The 21,935-nt window shown below is 37.7% G+C and overlaps 1 pseudogene; it reads left to right on the top strand.

The window, feature by feature from the left end:
• The first annotated feature begins 12,337 nt into the window (after positions 1-12,337).
• LOC121486308 lies at positions 12,338-19,343 on the top strand (annotated as a pseudogene).
• Positions 19,344-21,935: the final 2,592 nt, after the last annotated feature.

Here is a 21,935-nt window from a genome sequence, read left to right as displayed (position 1 = left end):
GATCAAAGAGTCACACCTTACCAAAGTCACTACAAGTCTTTCATGCATGTGCGTTAAATTTATTTTTACAATGAAATACATTGAGGGCTTACTATTGTCAGCCACTCTTTTGGCCTAGTAAACAAGGTCCACAGACATACCTGCCCTCATGAAGTTTATGACCCAGCTGGCCAGATAGAAGATAAACAATAAACAAAAATAAATCATACAGTATGCTTGCTATGGGCGATGTGTTATGAAAAGGAAAATGTCAAGGACGATACAGAGATTGGGAGTGCATTGGCAATACGTTTAACTAGGGGGATTGGGAATAGCCTCATTGAAAAAAGTGATGTTTAAGCCCAGACCTGAAGGAGGTGATTAGACATGTGGATACTCCAGTTTCTCAACCTCCGTACTGTTGACATTATGGGCTAGTTAACTTGTGGTGAGGGCTGTAGGATGGTTAAAAGCCTCCTTGGCCTCTACCCACTAGATGCCAGTAGTACACACCCCAATCCTAGTTCTAACAACAAAAATTGTCTCCAGACATTGTCAAAAGTCCCCTGGAGGGGAAAAAAAAAGGCAGAGTGAAGGAGATAAGTTGGAGCTGAGGTCAGCGAGGTGACAGGAATGATCCTTTGGGGCTTCATTGGCCAATGCAGATCCTTTGTCTTTTACTCTGAGTGAAGTGAGAAGCCACTCGAGAGTTTGAGAAGGATCACTCTGGCTGCTGTGTGGAGAAGGTGAGTGCATGGGAAAGGTAGAAGCAGAGAGGTCAATTAGGAGGCTCTTATGTCCAGGTAAGAGATGATGGTATCATGTACCAAGGTAGGAAGAAATGATCAGATGTGGGGTATGATAGTTTTAGTGTGGCAAATGAGATTTTCTGTCATATGGAAAGAAGTGCTTGAAAAAAAAAAGGAGCTAAAGATCCTCAAGTAACTGAAAGGATGAAAATGCCATCAGCAGACATGGGGATTGCAGTAGAGAGGGCAGGATTGGGAGGGTAGGTCAGGGAATGTATTTTAAATCATTCCTTGGCAAATAAGAGGCAGGAGAAAATTTTGGTTTTGCATGTGTCATGATGTTTTAAATCAAAGCAGTGGCAAAATGTTCACATGTCAATGCAAAATTGGGTAGAAAGAAAGAGAAAAATCTTTATCTTAACATAGAATCTGCTTACGGTTTCTCTTCGTGCTATAGGACTTTTCATAATAAAAATTCTTCCTAATACAAGAATCTCCACGTTGCCATGCAGTGTGTGTGTGGCATTTCTCAGATTGAGTACATTCAAGGGATATCTCACTAATGCTATAAGCTATCTTCCTTTTTTGTCTCAAGGGAAACTATAATTATTCTAAAGTAAAGAGTTACTACTCTCAAATAAGTGTTATTACCAGTGGACACCCAGAATACTGGAACTGTGTTTCTTTTGGACTTTGTTCTTAGCCAGCAACAGCAGTGACCGTGTTAGATGGCCATCTGTCTGCTTGGAGTCACCCCCACTGGATCTTGAGCTGTGAGCTGGAGTTTCCCTGCTTCTGTATTCCCAGTCCCTGGGACGTCTTGGATGCTCAGTCAACATCAACTATATGAGTGAATGAATGAATGAATGAATGAGTGATTACAAAGGAGGCAAACTTCGTGGTGCACAATTACAGCATTAGGCACACAAAACAGTCCCACTGAGGCAGAAACCATGTGTCGGCTCCCCGGCCTCTGCCCTCCTTTCCTTCATTCTCTTCCTGCTTGGTGTGATTGATGGAAAGTCGCCAACTTGAAAATCAGTCAGACGTGAGTTGGAATCCCAGCTCTCCCACTGACTTGTTATGTGAATTTAGACAAATTACCACATGACAGATCAGATTCCTTGGTAAAAAGACCGGTCCCTGCATAGACATTCAGCAAAGCAACAGCTCTGTGTCCAGAATTTTACAATCAGAAAACTGAAAAATCCAAAAATGGCTGTTAATTTCCACATACATGTATACTGTTTTAGCTTTAGTGACACAATCTGGGTGGGGGTGGGGGCATGGAAGTTTCTCAAAATGTCTTCTTCTTGCCCTGAGACTGGCACTGTTCAGGTCCAGTGAATAGGACAGGCCTGTCCTTGCCTTCATGGTGCTTTCTTCCCCCAGCAGGGAAGGCAGGCTTTAAACATAGATAGTCATTTATTTGTGGTGGTGTGAAGTGTCGGGAAGGAGAAGAATGACATAGTGTACAAGAAGAATCCAGACAAATTGGGGGTGCGGAGGTAGGAGGCTTTTCTGTGGAAGTCACATTTTTAGCTACAAACTGAACCATGAGTTGCAGTTGGGGGTGGTCTGCAGATTTGGGAGGGAATAAACTGGAGAACGAGGGAATTGGGAGGGGGAGCTGGGAAAGAAGAGTGCTCCAAGCTTGAGGCATTTCAGGATCCAGAAGGGCTCTGGGCTTCCACATTTCTTCATCAATACAATGAATATAATCCCCGTAGGTTGTTCTTGGTTTATGTTTGATGGATGAACAAATTCTTGGAATCCCTCCTGGTAGCCAAACTTCATACACATACTCTCACCTATGCCCTAAAATGCCAAAGTGAACCACTGGGCAAGCTCCAAGGTCCCAAGGATCTCAGGTTCCAGTTTGTCAGCAATCAAATGGCCACTTTGTCTTTCATCTAAGCTCTTCTGAATCACTCTTCAAACCACAGGGCACTCGACAACATTTGTGTTGTAAATACAATTTTACCTTTCGCCTGCCCGGCGGCCCTAGCTGTTCCATCATTTCTTTTTCCTTTTTTTTTTTTTTTATAAAGATTTTATTTATTTATTCATGAGAGACACAGAGAGAGATTCAGAGACACATGCAGAGGGAGAAGCAGGCGCCCTGCAGGGAGCCTGATGTAGGACTTGATCCCAGAACCCCGGGATCACGCCCTGAGCCAAAGGCAGACGCTCAACCACTGAGCCACCCAGGTGCCCTGATCCATCTTCTCTAGTGTGTGTTGCACCTCTGTGACTGGTGAGGTCACCAATTTGTTGGGTGGTATGGTCACCATTGTCCTTATGAAAATCCAGCTGCTGTCTGCTTTTGTTTTGCTTTTAGTGCCTTCAGACTAGAGGTCTTTTTTCAAAGCTTTACATTTTTTTTCTCTAGCTTGAAGGAAACTAAATGAAAATGGCCCTTCCCTTTTATTTAAAGAATCATTAGAGATAAGTGGACTCCACCAAACGAGGAAAATAAAACCTGAAGACCTGTTCCAGCAGTCACGTCTTCATTCCCTGGTGCTTTCATGAGAACCCCTGTGGCTCACGTATTTATGGTAACTCTATCATAAAACGTGATCTTTATTACAACTAGGTGTATCAAGTTTCAGCTCAGGGGCAAGTTTACGTCCCCCTCCCCAACTACATTTGCAAACTGGTCCTTTTTGAAAACCATTCAAATATTGAAACAACTGAGACAAAGTGGGCAGCTTGCATCCTAATCCATTCTTCTATTGTAATCACTTCAGGACTGTAAAGAAAAAAAGAAAATCTGGCAGAGAATTTGCTCAACTCATCATACGTTTCTCTCATCACTTCTGTAATTTTGAAAATGAAATTGCCAAGATATTTAGAGGTTTATGAATTATTTGAATCTTACAAGTTTCACACATTCTATTCATGTCATCAGAAAGACTTCAGACATCCTTATTACTATGGATAACCAACTAATTGTGCATGTTCACAAGCTGTCGGTTCTCCATTTCTCTCTGAAATTTCTTAAATCTAACTTAATGAATCCAATCTCGGGGTGGGGGGGAAAGTCGCATTTTATATTGCAGGGCAAACAAATTAAATAGCAAACCTGGAAAATGCAGCAGCCATAGCATATTGTTCATTCAATCCGTACTGATTGTGAGCAATGTGCATGCCTCTAGAGAAGAATGCAAAAATATATCAATAAAAAAATAACATATTATTCCCACTTTCAGGAATTTATAATTTAACTGAAGAGACAGGTTGTTCAAAAGTGCCCCATGGCATTATGACACTTAATTGTCTCTGCTGAGGTTGACTAGTTAGCAGAGGCACGTGCTTGTCTGGGTCCTGACCATCATAACACAAAAGGTGCGCTGAGCTTGTTGCCCTGTCACCAGCTTCCCAAGTTGCCCTATCGGTATTATACCTCTCAGCTCTGGAGATCATTCAGACTTACTTGCCTTGCATGTTTCAACAGCTCTGGCCATGAGGTGCTGCTGATAATGAGCAGATTCCGGCCCCTCCTTCTCCTCCTCATCAAGAAACCTTTATAGAACACCACAAGGAGCAGTAATAGAGGCTATCCAGACTCAAAGGGGCTAAAGGAGTAAATGAAAAGCCCCAGATCAGTCATCTAAAGGTGTTTCATGTCAGTGACTATGCTCAGGAAGTGGAAGCACAAGTAGGCGTCCGAGATATTTCGAAACCCTGTGGGGGAACAGCAAGGTGTTATGGCCTGATCTCAACTCTAAAGGAACCCTCGCTCGCTGCTTTCAAATTCTAAGCTCCTATTCTATCTCAACATGCCCCTAAAATCCTACACACAACAAACATTTTCATCCAGCTTAGAAACTCCTTCCTGCCAGTAAGATCCTTTTATTATGTAACAGCATCTACTTCACCTAGAGATAAAGTTACAAAGGTCTTGAAAAATGAGTGAAGAAAGCAAAAATGATTCTGGGATACTGGTAGAGAACAGTATTCATTACAGCACATTTTTCAAACTATGCTAAGATCCTTCAGTAAGGGATAAAACCAATTTGGTGAAACCAAATACTTAAAAAAAAAAAGTAAAATAAAATGGGATAGGACAGGAGCAAGGTATCAAAGGATAACTCATAGGAGTAAGTATTATTTTACAAAACTTCTGTTTCAGTCGTGTGTATTATGTGTATATGTGACAAATCATGATGTCTTACTAAGGGTTATGATGGAAAAAATTTGAAAACCTCTATATCACAGCATTGTTAGAAGATCCTTAATCAAGCTAAATTTCTCAAAAACCATATGCTATTGGTATGACACTGGACCTGCTCCATGGTGATATCCAATGCTTAGCCATTGCAGTGGCTCTAGGATGCCATTTATTCCATTCCATGAGTGGAATAAGAGAACACATTTAGACAAAGAGATATCAAATCCAGCTAATGGTCCCAGCCAGATCACTCTGTAATACTCTGGACATTTGTTTTTTTGCTTCCTTCAGAAGGAGGCATTTATATATATACTGACTAAAGAGGCTTTGCAGTGAATCTTAGTTTTATGATTACTATTATACCAACATGGACTGGGGACCCTAACCATATGCTTTATATGCATTATCTCATTTAATTTTTCATATGAACCCTATAAAGTAGGTTCTGACATTGTCCTCATTTTTCAGATGGCAAAATAAAGATTCAGAAAGTCAAGTAATTTACTCAAGGTCTACATGGTGGTGGACCCAAGACCCAAATCCAAGTCTAGACAATGCCATCATCATGCATTGTGTTGTTTCCAGGCCATTCACTATTTGAACACCTTGTTTCTTTGCTTACTAGGCCAATTGATCCTAAAAACAAACATTAACCTATGTCTTCTTTATCTTTTACTGCCGTTTTAAAATTCTTTCACTAAATTTGTACTTTAAAGCCACCTGGAAAATTTCAATAAACTAAGAATCAATAGAAAATAGTAATTCATTAATGGATAGACTTCACTAACTTCACAATGGTCACCTATCTGTAGGCTATACTCATCAGAATACAACTCACCGAATATGATTTGGAGAAATAATTTGGCTTGTGAGCCAAACAAAAAGGTTTTAAAATCTGTTATTTTATTTCTCCTCTGCATTCATGCCTTAAATAGATAAGTCTGTAGCACATTTATTAATAATAATCATTCTTCTAGATCTAAAGTCAGTAACTACGCCTCTCTCTTGTAAATTTCCCTTTATATCTTGAATTTTATGCTTTATTATTTATTCCTCCTAGTTTCCCCTCATTTTAAAATGATGGCTTCGAATTCTGATTTTGTTTTGTAGGTATTTAGAGATCTGGTTTACTTTAAAACAATGGAACAGCAGAATCCCCCAAGGCAAACTCACTGAGAACTGGGAGGTCCTAGTGGCACAATTAAATTGGCAACAAATCAATAGAAACAGAAGAGAAAAGAAAACAATAATTAAAACATTCTGTCAAAAAATAGAATGGTAATTAAAAGATGCAAACCATTGTTTTGCCCCACTAATTACATTTTAATTTTCAATAGATTGTTGAAGACCATGAAAAGATTTTGCATTTTACAATATTATAGTGTTCCTTGCTAGGTTGATAACACTATGACTGTGTTGCAACTGAATGGCAGGTATTTTCCACCAAGAGAGGATGGGGCAAAGAGTAAAATGTTGTCCTTCCTGTTATATAATGTGAATAAACCTTTTATATGGTCATTCTGGTATGGTCCACCATGAATCATTGTACATATGTTTATATGTGCACATAAGATGACATATGATGGTGAGGATGAAAGCTACTCTATTGAGTACCATGTGACAGGCACTTTGCTAAGCACTTAACATATATTACCTGATTTATTTCACACCACAAATTTAACACATAGGTAATGGTACTATTCCCCTACTTTGTAGTTGGATAAAACTAACACTTAGAAAGTGAAAAATAAATCCTGTCTGTGATCACACAGCTAATAACTAGAAGAACTAGGATTTAAATCCAGTCAGACCCCATAGCCTGTTTTCTGAACCAGTGTTGCTCAACTAGAGCTTCCCAAACTCATGACAAGGCCAGCAGAAGCAGCTACAAGTTTGCTCTGTTCTTCACTAACCATTGCTAGGCTCATGTAAGTGATTGTGAGTTTTCATTTCATGGGTGCTCTGATTTCCAAACTGTTAAAAGTGCTAGGGGAAAAGGAGTATGCTTTATAACTCTTCCAAGGAATTTTACTGCGAAGGGAAGAAGAAATGAGCCCTAATTGGAAGGAAAAATGAAGGGAAAGTATGGCCAAGAGAGTTTAAAATTTAAGATAGAAGAGCACGCATGTTTGCTGATGGAATGATTCAATGGAAGGGGATTATGCGAGAGAAGAAAAATGAAGAATTTCTAGAGTGATATCCTTTGGGCAAGAGGAAATGGGAACTAAAGCAAAAGTGAGGGCACTGCATTTGAGGGCATCACGGTGAATTTGTTGACAGTGACAGGCAAGGGGCTGGGTATATGGTGCAGATGATGAGTATATGGATACACATGGTGAAGGGTCTAGAAGTTCTTTTATGATTGAAAAAATTGAAAAATTAAAGCAACCAGAAAATCTCCATGAGTGATTAATATTTTTTAGAAAATCTCCATGAGTGATTAATATTTTTTTTAAAAAAACCAACTTTAAAGTGATGTATTTTCAGGTGAAATGACATAATATCTGGTATTGCTTTAAAATAGTTCAGAAAAAAATTTTAAAGCGCATCTCAGAGTTAGTGAAATATGGTAATAATAATACCAACTGACATTTATTGAGTGCTCACCGTGAGTCACTGCATTAAATACTTTACAACTGAGCGTAATTCCTGGTTCTCTTGATTCCCTTTCCATTTGTGACTATTCTCTAAGGAGGTTAAGAGGGACTCATCTCGATCTTTTCCTATTCTATCACGTAAACACTTCACTCCTAGACCCACAAGGCTGACACCCCTTGGCAGTACACTGGAAACCCCCAGAGAGTGTGAAGTGAGATACTGAAGATTATTTCCCTGCCTACAGTGGTGCTGCTGTCATAGGCTGACAAGGCTTATACTGAAAACATCCAAGTCTTTCTCACTTGGTCATTTCTTTAACTTTCAATCTTTCTACTTTCTTGTTTCACTTTTCTTCTCTGAGGTTAAAGAGACACTGGTATGGGGGCAGGGAATACAGGTCCATTCTGGGGCAACTGTATTGATTAATCTGTATCTACATATAAATAGCATGGTAATGTTTTTGAAATATTAATTAAAGTTTCAGGGTTTTTTTTTTTCCCCTGGTATTTTCTTTTACATCCTCACCCCTGAGTCTTCTCATTTAGTCACTTCAATTGACTCACATCCACTGTTTAAAGAGATGTGAGCACAAAATGCTGAAGAAAAAGGATTCTACTTCTTAGATATTAAGTTGCAGAAGTAGAGATCTTTAGGGGCCAAAGCATAGATCCCTAGCACAGAAACAATTTGAGATGAAGCCTTGAGAGGAAGAATAAGTTTTCCAGTAGTCATGAAACTAGAAATGACGTGAGGGGAAGCTCTATAGCTGGTAAACCAGGGAACAAGAGGGCTGAATGGAAGGAATTAAAGAAACAAAATGTCAGGATAACTGTGTATTAGCTGCTGTAACAAATTATCACAGACTGGGTGACTTAAAGAACAGAAATGTATTGTCTCATAGTTCTGGAGGCTAGAAGTCAGAAATCAGAATGTGAATAGGATTGGTCCTTCTAAGGGCTGTGAGGGAGGACCTGTTTCAGGCCTTTCTCCTTGGCTTATCAGTAGCTCTTTTCTTTCTCTTTTTACATGGTCTTCCCTCTACAGTATTTCTATGTCCAAATTTCCTCTTTTTATAAGGTTACCAGTCATATTGCATTAAAACCTACCCTAATGACCTCTCTTGAACTTGATTACTTCTGTAAGACACTATCTTTACAGATAGGATAAAGACTTAAAGGTCACATTCTGAGGTGCTGAGGTTTAGGACTTCAACATATGATTGGGGGCAATGGTTGGTATGTGACACAACTCAATCCATAACAAGCTGGAAAGTGAGATTTTTCATGAGAGGATCCTATGGATGTTTACTCACCACAATAGCACCAGCTTCCCCAAGGAGTCTTCCATCACTAGAGTCCTGGAGCTACATGGAGCTGAGGCAGCCTACGCATGCCACTCAATTCCTTTCACCCACTTCCTGAACCACAGAATCTGTCACTCTTATCATCATCTAGTGGCAATTTCTCTTTGTCCAGTAAGACAATTGTGCACCAGCAGGAATCACATCCATCTGTTCTCTAACACTTGGGGCTGCCTCATCCAACTTAACCTACAGAGAGAATCCTCTTGTATTGATCCCACACAGATGCAGCCATCAGGTCAACAGGGCCCTCATTATGCAGCAGCACATGACAGTGTTCTTGGAAGGTCCTTCTATCACTACCATGGTGGAGCTATAAAGTATTAGCTAACAAGGCCATCAACAGTGGAGCAGTGCTAAAATCCATTCCTGGAATAGATAATATGCAAAGGAGAGATATTTTTATTATATACATCTTCATCTTTAAGGGTTTTGTTTTCATGGTCCTGTTTCTAGATTTAATAGTTAGGGGTTAAATTAAAAATCTGAGAGTCTGCCTTCTAATTCCTAACTTGAGTCCATGTTTTCAATGTGCTTATTAAATGAAATATGGTATGAAAACAGTACCAAACACAAGGATGGAATTCAAAAACACAGGTCTGCTTTCTAATTTTATAGAGAGAAATCTCATTAATCATTACACACCATATAAAATAATAAATGTCCTGTAATCACATGTAATAACATATAATGACAAGTAATATTCAGTGTTATGGTTTTCTCCATGATTTCTAAGGTCATGGCTGAAAAATTCAAAAGGAAGTTTGAGTGTAATTTGCTTCCCCTCTTCCACTAATATTATTAGACACACTTTGAACACAAATTTTGTGAGTTCTGCAAATTAAACCAAATTGAGCTCCTGTTCAAACCAAGTTAACACAAGTCTTAAAGGGCAGGAAGTAGGTAGGAAGTATCTGAAATCAGTTCAATTTAAGAATCACTTCATCACACACACACACACACACACACACGCACACACGCACACACACACACACCAAAAAAGGGGGGGGGTATCTCTGTGTGGCTCAGCTGTTTAGCACTTGCCTTCTGCCCAGGGTGTGATCCTGGAGATCCGGGGTCGAGTCCCACATCAGGCTCCCTGCATGGAGCCTGCTTCTCCCTCTGCCTGTGTCTCTGCCTCTCTCTCTCTCCGTGTATCTCTCATGAATAAATAAATAAAATCTTAAAAAAAAAAAAGAGTCATTTCATCACTGCAGTGATGATTCTGATATATTAATTTCTACCTGGGAGAGACCTTCAGTAGCCTTGTTAACTATTCTCAGAGGCATCAATGCTATGGTAGATAAAAAGACAAAAAATGCTGGGCCTCCTTAAATGGTATATTCAAATATTAGAGAAACTATAATTATGGTCTTGCAGTAAAGTAGCTATGTCACCACACCTCAATATAGATGAAAGTATGAGCGAACACTCAAAAAAATAAAATTTAAATTATGATGGAACTGTAGTGGTTTCTAAATTAAGATCTATTTTTAAAAATTAGAAATCTTCAATTTGGCAAATAAAGCCAAAGAGTTGTTATGATTAAAGTTCCTAAAGTTTCCGTTCTGGAAAATGGAACTTATGTCCTCTCCCAATACTGGCCACATCCAAAAGGAATGCTATTCCCAGTTACTGATATTATGTTGATTATAAGATATAGTCTGAAAATATCTCTTGGATCCCTAAATATAATCATTTTTTATTCTTATTTTTCCTTTGTACAATTCAAGATGGGGGTTGGATAGAGTCATCCAATCGTATGTTTCCTACACAGCACGGCTGGTTTCATTTTCCTGAGACATAACTATCTACCTTCTCATTGGCCAGTTTTTCTCCAGCTATCCTAGCATCCTATAACCCTAGGGTATTTCCTTTAAGGATCGAGAACTCCCCTTCAATCACATAGAAATTTTCTCCAACTTTCTTCCCTTTATACCATTGCCTGTGTAAAGATTAAATTCCCCCTTAATTATTCCAATTTCCTTCTTGACAAATTTCTTGAAAGAATTGTTTATATAGATTACACCTACTGATTTCATTTCTATAACCTCCTGCAGAGCCTAATCCACTGCCAACTGCTTAATTTCTTTAATACTCCCTTGAAATGTTACACATCAAGGTCATTAGTGAGCTAATTACCAACTTTAATACCTATATCACCCCCCTTCTTCTTGAAAGTCTATATGCAATGGCTTCCAGAATAAGATTTTTGCCTGAATTTTCAATTATATTTTTGACTGTTCCCTCATGTTCTATCTTCAGTCCTCTCCTCTTCCCATTCTCTGAATTCCTATAAATTCCCATCTGCATGCAATTTACTTTCAAATATTTATGTCCTACTCTGGTCTTTCTTCTAAACTTAGAATTATATTTTTAATTCTTTCACATAATTTATTATATTGCATTGCAATTATCTATTTATGATCTGCAATGCTCAAGATACTCTAATTCCCTCAAAGCAGAAACCATGTCTTTCTTTCCCTCCCCAGTCTTCTGGTTTTTCTTCTGTCATCATCCAACAGGTCTTCAGAGTAAGTCAGCCTGTGCAGGTAAGTCTTATGAGAAAGGGGGCATTTGAGCAAAACCTGGAAGTAAGCAATGGAATGAGGTTTATAAATAACTGAGGAAGAGCATACCAGGCAGAGGGAATAGCCAATGTGAAAGACCTAAGTTGTGAGTGTGCCTGGTGTGTTCATAGAACACCACAGAAACCGTTGTGCCTAGAGTAGAGTATGTAGGAGATAAAATTAGAGAGCTAACAGGGGGCAAAGTTCTTATAGGGCTACACAGGGCTTCAGATCTTTCTCTGAATGAAAGTGGGTGCCACTGGGGAGTGTGAGGCATAAAAGTACCATAAACTGATGTCTGTGTTTGTGTGTGTGTTTCAGCCACTCTGGTGCTACATCAGATATGCTCCATCAAGGTGCTCCATCAAGACTGTAGGGAGAAAAAAAAGAAAGACTGTAGGGAGAAAAGAATAGCAGCAAGGAGATTAGTCTGCAGGACTTTACAATAAATAGTCTATGCAAGAAATGACAGAGATAGTAGTAATGTTGGTGACATTAAATGGACAGATTTGGATTATGTTTTGAAAACAGATTTTAAAAAGAGATTTTATCTATTTATTCATGAGAAACACACAGAGAGAGAGAGGCAGAGACACAGGAAGAGGGAGAAGCAGGCTCCTGCATGGAGCATGATGCAAGACTCTATGCCAGGACCCTGGGGATCACAACCTGAGCAGAAGGCAGATACTCAACCACTGGCCACTCAGGTGCCCCTGAAAACAGATTTAACTTGGATTTTTCTGACATAAAAAATAAGGAGTCAAGGATGAGATAAAAGTGTTCGGCCAGAGAACTCTAAGGATGGAGTTCCCATTAACTAAGATGGTTTGAAGGAAAGGAATATAATAATCAGATTGCGGTAAGTTGGGTCGCTATGGAGGTTATATAAGGACTGTTTTGAGGGAGCATGACTGGGGTCAGGTTGTGACAAGTTACCAGGCTGTTGCAGTAGTCTAGGAAAGAGATCATTAGAACCTGCCCCAGAGCAAGGTTTGCTGAGATAAGATGAAAGAACCGATTCAAGAAATATTTCAGAGAAAACTATTTTCTATATTTATAGATAACTGTTGCAAAAAGGAGTCATGTTGAAGGATATAATCTTGAAATTTAAATTTTGAAAAAAAAAAAAAAACAAATGTCCAGCTCAACAAAACTTGTAAATTCTTTCTGTGTGAGAGCTCATAATAGTTAAATGTAATGCTGGATTAAAACCATTTTGCTTGATTAGTGGTTTTTTTTTTCTTTTTAAAGAATTTCTAACATATATTTGCTGAAAAATTATCCCCCAAGGAGGATGATAAAAGGAAAAATTGTAATTAAAATGACAGCAATCATCACCGAATATTCATTGAGAATCCACAGTACTTCAAAATAATGAATTATGAACTCCAATGAGAATAATAAAATGCATTTTACCTCTACTTTTCAAAGTAAACTGGGTGACGGGCATATGATATGATGAGTATTGGGTGTTATAGGCAACTGATGAAATCACTGAACTCTACATCTGAAACTAACGAGGTACTATATGGTGGTTAATCGAACTGAAATTTAAAAAAAAAACTTTTCATTCAAACATAATATCCATAAAAATAAGTACATAAATCTTAAATATACATCTCAATGAATTTTTACAATGTGAACATATCCCTGTCACCAGCACCCAAATTAAGAAACAGAACATGTCCAGTTCTCAAAACTCCCCCCTTGTTTCCTTCTCATTATAACCCCCCCGGGTAGTCAGTCTCCTGACTTGCATCCCTATGAAAGAGCTTTGCCAGTTTTCAGCTTTATGTAAATGAAACAATATAAATAGTATCCTTTGTATCTGGCTTCTTTCCCTGAACACTATCTTTGTGAGATTCAGTCATATTATCCCATGTACTCCATTCATTTTCATTGCTTTATATATTTTAATTGGTTGAAATTCACACAATTCATTTGTCCATTATACTATTGATGGACATTTGTGTTACTCCCAGTTTCTAGCTATAATGGGCAGCACCATTACGAACATTCTTGTAGTGTCCTTATATCTATAAATATATATAGCTACATACCTGTATATATAGATATAAATCTGCTGGGTGTATACTGAGAGTAAAATTCCTAGGTTATAAATTATGCATCTATTCAACTTTGATTGATACTGCCAGATGGTTTTTCCAAAGGGCCTGTTACATTGTCTTTATTTTTTCTGTTTAAATGTTTAGAAAAATACTTCGTTCTAGAACGGATTTTGATCTTTTCAGGAAATAATTTAATCATACACCCCAAACTTTGTTATTGCAAGCTGTATCAGAGTCAATTACAAAAGATCTGACTATGTAAGGAAATTATTTTAGAGATGTGGTTTACATAAGACATAGTACAAAAAATCAAAAAGCTAAAGAAAAGATAAATAATGTGCAGTAATAATGATAATAGCTAAGTTAGTTTCGAGCAGCTAATGGCTCCCCGCATAAAGGAGACAAGACAAAAGAGGGATGCAGCTTCTTTCCCCCAAATGCCCCAGCATGGGTGTCCTTGTGTCTCACTGGGCCAAAGTCTAGCCATTCTTTTTTTTTTTTTTTTTTTTTTTTTTTAGGTAAAGTCTAGCCATTCTGAGGGCATTTGGTCAAGTTACCAAATGGCACAGCTGTTATGTTTAATATGCTGTTTAGTGCCATATCCTCAGCTCTCAACACAATATCTGGCACAGAGTAGGTGCTGAGTATATAACTGTCAAATGAATACATAAATGAATTATTAATGGAAGTAACTGCTGGGAAAACATCTGATTGGGAAAGATGAGCCTGAAGATTTATGCTACTGACCTAATCACACCATAAAACTGTCTCTTTGTTCTTTAGTTAAATGTGTGACCTGGAATCAGCTAGGTCATCCTGCCCTTCAGGCTTCAAATGAGTTGGCTCAAACCACCAGCACCTATGTCCTGGGAAAGCCAATGTTTACACAAATCCCTCCTGAGAATCTTGGAGGAATTTCCATTTTTGTTCATCACTGATGGTTTTATACTGTCAGATCCATTGGATTAGTTCATCTTGTGAAGCATCTTGCCATATTCTGTATGCCCTCCTTATCCTATACTGTGTGGTCTTATACTGGACACCAACTTGATTCCTTTCTGTCTTCAAAATACCACCAGTGCAGTAAGTTTTGAATAAGGCTTGGAATAGTAGAGGAAGCTTACATCCTGGAACCACAAATAACTTAAAATTGGCTAGTGGACCACCTTGTTTTAAAATGTGTCAGATATACTGACACCTAGAATCTTACTACTAGTAAAGTGTCTTACTAAAAGTAGATACTTTTCTCCAGGAGTTCCAACCTTCTGACTAATTGGTCAGTCTTCCTTTTCTTGACCCATCTTCTCCCCTTCTCTTCTTTCAAATGCTTGTTAACTTTATACGCAAAAAGTTTTAGTTTTCTGGATTGATCTATTCTAAAGCTCTCTACCTCCCACCTTCCATTCTTTCCACCCTAGCATCTATCTGTCATACAACAGTCAGAGCAATCTTCTTAAAATGTAAATCTCCTGCTCCAAACCTAACCTCCCCCCTCCCGATAGCATCCCTCTCACTTGAATGAAAACACAAACTCCTTGCCAGCACTACCAACTCTTACATGCTTTGGCCCCTGCTGCATCTCACACTTCATTGCCTTCTATTCTCCTTCTTACTCACTATTCTCCACTTGCCCTGGTTTACTTGTTATTCCTTAAGCACATTAAGTTCATTCTTCTCTAAGGCTGTTCTCCTTGATACTTCCTTCTGCTTAGATCTTTACAGCTCTGTGTCTTTCCCACCATCTAGGAATGAGTTGGCTCAAACCACTGCTCAAATGTCACCTCTTCAAAGAGACCTTCACTTTCTATATAAAGTAGCAATCTCCTTTCCCCATTTTCTCTATAGCTCTTACCACCATTTGCAACCATTTTTAAAATTAATTCTTTCTATGTATGTATGTATGTATGTATATCTCCCCAGACTAGAACCAGTGTGGCGTGAAGGTAGAGAATTTCCTGCCTTTTTTTACTTGAGTATCTCAGGACCTAAAAGTTTACACATACGCATTTCCTATATATTTGCTGAATGAAGGAGTGAATGAGGGAAATAATACTTTGTCACTCTCTCCCTACTGAACTTGTACTCCGGACTTCAACTTATATATCTGAAGATGCCGATTAATATGATTAGCTAACAACAACAATGACAAAAATATGAAGAGCAAAGGTGATATTATGCTTCCTGACTTTAGACTATATTACAAAGCTACAATAATTACAACAGTATGGTATTGGCACAAAAACACGTAGATCAACAGAACAGAATAAAAAGCCCAGAAAAAAATCCACACCTATATGGTCAATTAATTTATTCAAAGGAGGCAAGACTATACAATGATGAAAAGACAATCTCTTGGATAAATGATGTTGGGAAAACTGGACAGCCACATGCAAAAGAATGAAACTGGACCACTGTCTCATAACAAACACAAAAAATAACTCAATATAGATTAAAGACTTAAATAGAAGACCTGAAACCATAAAACTTCAAGAGGAAAACAGGCAGTAAGCTCCTTGACACAGGTCTTAGCAATGATTGTTTGGATTTGACAACAAAAGCAAAGACAACAAAAGCAAAAACAAATATGTGGACTACCTCAAACTAAATGGCTTCTGCACATCAAAGGAAGCCATCAACAAAATGAAAAGTCAACCTATTGAATGGGAGAAAATATTTACAAATCATATATCTGATAAATAGTATCTAAAGTCAGGACACCTGGGTGGCTCAGTGGTTTAGCGCCTGCCTTCAGCCCAGGGTGTGATCCTGGAGTCCGGGGATTGACTTCTGCATGGGGCTTCCTGCAGGGAGCCTGCTTCTCCCGCTGCCTATGTCTCTGCCTCTCTCTGTCTCTCATGAATAAATAAATAAAATCTTTAAAAAAATAATATCTAAAGTATACAAGGAACTCATATAGCTCAATAGCAAAACAAAACCAAAAAAACTGATTAAAAAATGGGCAGAGAGTCTGAATAGACATTTTCCAAAGACGACATACAGGTTGTCAACAGCAGGTACATGAAAAGGTGCTCAACATCACTAATCACCAGGGAAATGCAAATCAAAACCACAATGAGATCAAAAAGGTAAGAAATAACAAATGTTGGTGAGGATGTGGAGAAAAGGAAACCCATGTGCACTGTTGGCAGGAATGTAAATTTGTGTAGCCACTATGGAAAACAGTATGGCATTTCTTCAAAAAATTAAAAATAGAACTATCATATGATCCAACAATCTACTTGGAAATATTTATCCAAAGGAAATGAAATCACTAACTTATATGGAAGCATCTTAAGTGTTCATTGATAGATGGATTTTAAAAATGTGGTATTATATATGTTTACAATGAAATACTATCAGCCATTAATATGGCTGATATTAAGAAGAAAATCTTGCCCTTTCTGACAACATGCATGAATATTGAGGGCATTATGGTAAGATAGACAAAGACAAATATCAGATAATCTCATTTATATGTACAATCTAAAAACAAAACAAACAAAAAAAACAAGCTAATAGGTACAGAAAAATTGGTGCTTGCCAGTGGTTAGGAGTAGGAGGTGGGTGAATGGGTAAAGGTACTGAAAAAATACAGACTTTCAGTCATAAAATAAGTAAGTCATGGGGACATAATGCACGATATGGTGACTATAGTTAATAATACTGTTTTGTGTATTTGGAGGTTGCTAAGAGAGCAAATCTTAAAAGTTCTTACCAAAAGAAAAACAAATCTGTAACTACGCAAGATGATGATGTTAACCAGATCCATGGTGGTGATCATTTTGCAATGTATATAAATACTGAATCATTATGTTATATTCCTTAAGCTTATACAATGTTATATCTCAGTTACATCTCCATTTAAAAGAGAATTTTACTAGAGGAACTGTTCTACAAAAATGAAGAAAGTTTTTTAGGCAAAAGGAAATTATGTCAGATGATAATTTGGATCTACACAAATGAATGAAGAGCTCTGCAAATGAAAAACACATGAATAGAAATACTTTCCTAGTTTGAAACTACTTTTACAGATCATTGACTGACTAAAGCAAAAATAATAATGAATTTTCAAGTTTATAGTACAGTTGACCCTTGAACAACGTGGGTTTGAACTGTGGAGTTCTACTTTTATACAGATTTTTTAATATAAATACAGTACTGTAAATGCATTTTCTTTTCTTTATGATTTTAATAACTTTTTTCTCTAGCTTACTTTATTGTAAGAATATAGTATATAATACAGCACACAAACTATGTATTAATTGATTGTTTATGTCATCAGTAAGGCTTCCTGCTAACAACAGGATTTAGTAGTTAAGCTTGGGGAGAGCAAAAGTTATACATGAATTTTGGACTGTGAAGGGGGGTCAGTGCCCCTAAACCTCGCACTGGTCAAGGGTCAGCCATATATGTAAAAGTGAAATGTTTTCACGATAACACAGTGGTAGGTAACCTTCTGTTATGAGTCTTATACTATATGTGCGTTGAAGCTAGACAGTAATAATTTAAAACCGTATATTATAAACCCCGGAGTAACCACCAAAACAGTAAAACAAAGTGGTATAGCTAACAAGCCAGTAATGGAGATAAAATGGAATTTAAATAAAAACTAACTTAACCTAAAAGAAGTCAGGGGAAAAAAAATTTAAAAATCAGAACAAAAAGCAGATGGGGCTGCTGGAAAATAAATAGCAATATGTTGAATTTAAATCCAATGATATTGATAACTACATCTAAATATCATGACCTAAACAAACTTAAAAGGCAGGTAAGATAAAAAACTAAAACCCAATTATATGCCCTCTATAAGACCCACAAATACTAAGACAAAGATAAGAGTAAAGTTAATGAATGGGAAAAGATACACTATAAAAACATGAATAAAACCAAAGCTAGACTTTCCTTACTACCCAGAGAGAGGTCCATACAACATTGTTCTGCACCCCTGTCATAACTTAAAGGGGAACTTTCACGGTGTCCAGAGTCCTGATGTCCTAGCAATGAGGGAGGAGGATGTCCTCAAATTTCCTGCAGCAAGAACCAACTTATATGGTACCAACCTTGACTTCCAAATGGAACACTACTTCTACAAAAGGAAGTGTGATGGTATCTATATCATAAATCTGAAGAGAACCTGGAAGATGCTTCTGCTGGCAGCTCATGCCAGCCTTGCCATTAAACACCCAGATGATGTCAGTGTCATATCATCCAGGAGCAGTGGCCAGCAAGCTGTGCTGACGTTTGTCGCTGCTGCTCCTGGAGGCACTCTTATTGCTGTTTGCTTCACTCCTGGAACCTTCATTAAACCAGATCCGGGCAGCCTTCTGGGAGCCAAGACTTCTGGTGGATACTGATCCCAGAGCTGACTACCAGCCTCTCACAGTGGCATCTTATGTTAACCTACCTGCCATCGCTCCGTGTAACACAGACTCTCCTCTGTGCTGTGTGGACATTGCCAACCTTTGCAACAAGGGGGCTCACTCTGTGGGTTTGATATGGGGGCTGCTGGCCAGGGAAGTTCTGTGTATTTGTGGCACCACTTACCATAAACACTCATGGGAGGTCATGGATGATCTCTACTTCTACTTCAGAGATCCTGAAGAGATTGCAAAGTAAGAGCAGGCCAATGCTGAAAAGGCTGTGACCCAAGAGGAGTTTCGAACTGAATGGACAGCTCCAGCTCCTGAGTTAACTGCTACTCAACCTGAAGTCACAGACAGGTCTGAAGGCATGCAGGTGCCCTCTGTGTCTATTCAGCAGTTCCCTACTGAAGACTGGAGTTCTCAGCCTGCCCCCATTTTAAATTTACTTGAACATCATTTTTTCAAAGACAGGAATTATTAAAGCTCACTCAAGAAAAAAAAAAAAGGAAAAAGGAAATAAATCATCTGAATATCTACTAAAGACATTGAATTTGTAGTTTAAAAAAAATCTCCCCATGAAGATTATGTCCAGCTTTTTTTTTTTTTATGTCCAGCTTTAATAGTTAATTCTACTAAGCATTTAAGGAAGAAATAATACTAATTCTATATAAATCCTAGAAAATAAAAGTGGGTGGAATTCCTTTCATTTCTAACATCAGTATTACCCTGATTCAATACTGAAGATATTATAAGAAAAAAATTCACAGAATATTAAGATAATAAACCAAGTCAAAGTTATTTCAAGAATTCAAGGTTTGTTTAATGTTGGAGACTCAGTTAGTGTAAATTCAGCAAATGAACAGCCTTTAATGAAGGATTACAAGAAGGTGATAGGGCTAGTTGCTCAACTGGTGTGAAGTTACAGTTATACAAAAAGGGTAAGTTCCAGAGATCTGCCGTAGAACATGGTACGTAGCATTAACAATAAGGTATTGTACACTTAAGGATTTGTTAAGAGGGTAGATCTCATGTTAAGTGTTCTTACCACAAAATAAAATATGAGACATAAGAAAACTTTTAGAAATGATGCATATGTTTATTTCCTTGGTTGTAGTGATGGTAACACAAGTGTATACATATGTCTAAACTCATCAAATTGCATATATGAATTATGTGCAGTTTTCTGTGTATCAATTATGCCTCAATAAAGCTTGGAAGAAAAAGGATATATTGCATAGTCCTCTCAAGAGATACACACGTACACATACAAAAAATTAGTAAATTTAACACCCATTTCTGATAAAAAAAATTTTTTTCAGTAATTTAGAAATAAAACAAAACTATCCTAACCTAATAAGGGACATACACAAAAAACATGCAATTAATAGTGTAAAGATAGTCATATATTGCTTCTATTGGATAGAGAGCCCATAAAGAAACCTACACATACATCATCAATTGATTCTCAACATGATTTGAGATAAATCAATCAGAAAAGAGTAGTCTTTCCAACAAATGATGCTGGAAAAAAATAGATATCCATATGCAAAATTAAAAACCCATTTTTTAAAAGATTTTATTTATTTATTCACAAGAGACACACACACACACACACAGAGGCAGAGACACAGGCAGAGGGAGAAGCAGGCCCCATGCAGGGAGCCCAACGTGGGACTCAATCCTGGGTTTTCAGGATCAGGCCCTGGGCTGAAGGCAGAGCTAAACCGCTGAGCCACCTGGGTTGCCCTAAAAACCTATTGTATATTTTATATCATCTACATAAAATAATTATAAATGTGTCCTAAATTGTGGTACCTGGATGACTCCATTGGCTGAGCAGCAGACTCGATTTCGGCTCAGGTCATGATCTCAGTCAGGGTCATGGGATTGAGCCCAGTGTCAGGCTCTGCGCTGTGTGAGTCTGCTTGAGAGTCTCTCTCTCTCCTTCTCTCTCTGCCCCTTCTCTGACTCTCAATCAATCAATCAATAAAAATATTTTAAGAATATTTTTTAAAATGTTTCCTAAATCAATAAGTAAGCACTAATACTATAAAACTTCTGGGAGAAAATACAAGAGAAAATCATTATAATCTTGAGTTAGTAAAAATATTCTTTTATGACACCAAAAGCATAAGCCATAAAAGAATTTAAAAGCCTAACTTCTAAATTTAGACTCCTAAATTTAAGAAGTCAGACACAAAGACTATCTACTCTGTGATTCCATTTATAAACATCCTAGAAAAGACAAAATTATGGTGACAAAAGTGGATCAGTGGCTTCCAGGAGCTGGGGTTGGGGGCAGAGTGCAAAAGGGAATATTTTTGAGGTAATAATGTTCTATAACCTGATTGTAATGGTAAGTATACAATTATATATATTTCTCAAAAATGGGAGGCACAGAGACACCTAGGTGGCTCAGTCGGTTGAGTGTTTGACTCTTGGTTTCAGTTCAGGTCATGATCTCAGGGTTGTGAGATGGAGCCCTGCCTTGGGGTCTCTGCTGAGCATAGAGTCTGTTTGAGATTCTCTCTCTTGCTTTCCCTTTGCCCCTCCCCACCCTGTGTTCACTTTGCACTCTTTCTCTCTAAAGTAAACAAATAAATCTTTTTTAAAAAGGAGGTACAGGCTTCCAATCATGGAATTAATGTCATGGGGTCATGGGGATGAAGCACAGCACAGCATAAGGAATATAGTCAGTGGTGCTATTTAGTAGCATTGCATGGTGACTGATAGTAGCTATACTTGTGGTGAGCATAGCACACATTGTGCTGAATCACTATGTTGTACTCATGAAACTAATGTAACTTGTGAGTCAACTATGCATCAATTAAATGAATATAAAAATGTATTGAAATGTATATTTAGATTAATTTCCTTGCATCTAAAATATAGACATCAAATCTTAAAAAAAAAAGACAATTCCAAAAAAAAAAAAAAAGACAATTCTAACTAAGATACCTTACTAAGATAAGAATATGAAAAAGTGCATTAGTGTTGCTTGGCTTCCTCTAAAATTTTGTAAAACTTGAAAACTATAGTGTGACCTAAGGTTATATCTTTTGAGTTCCAAGTA

The sequence above is a fragment of the Vulpes lagopus genome, chromosome 1 (assembly GCF_018345385.1).
Source record: "Vulpes lagopus strain Blue_001 chromosome 1, ASM1834538v1, whole genome shotgun sequence".
Taxonomy (NCBI): domain Eukaryota; kingdom Metazoa; phylum Chordata; class Mammalia; order Carnivora; family Canidae; genus Vulpes; species Vulpes lagopus.
The sequence above is the reverse complement of the archived record's forward strand: the minus strand, read 5'-3'. Positions and strand labels throughout refer to the sequence as shown.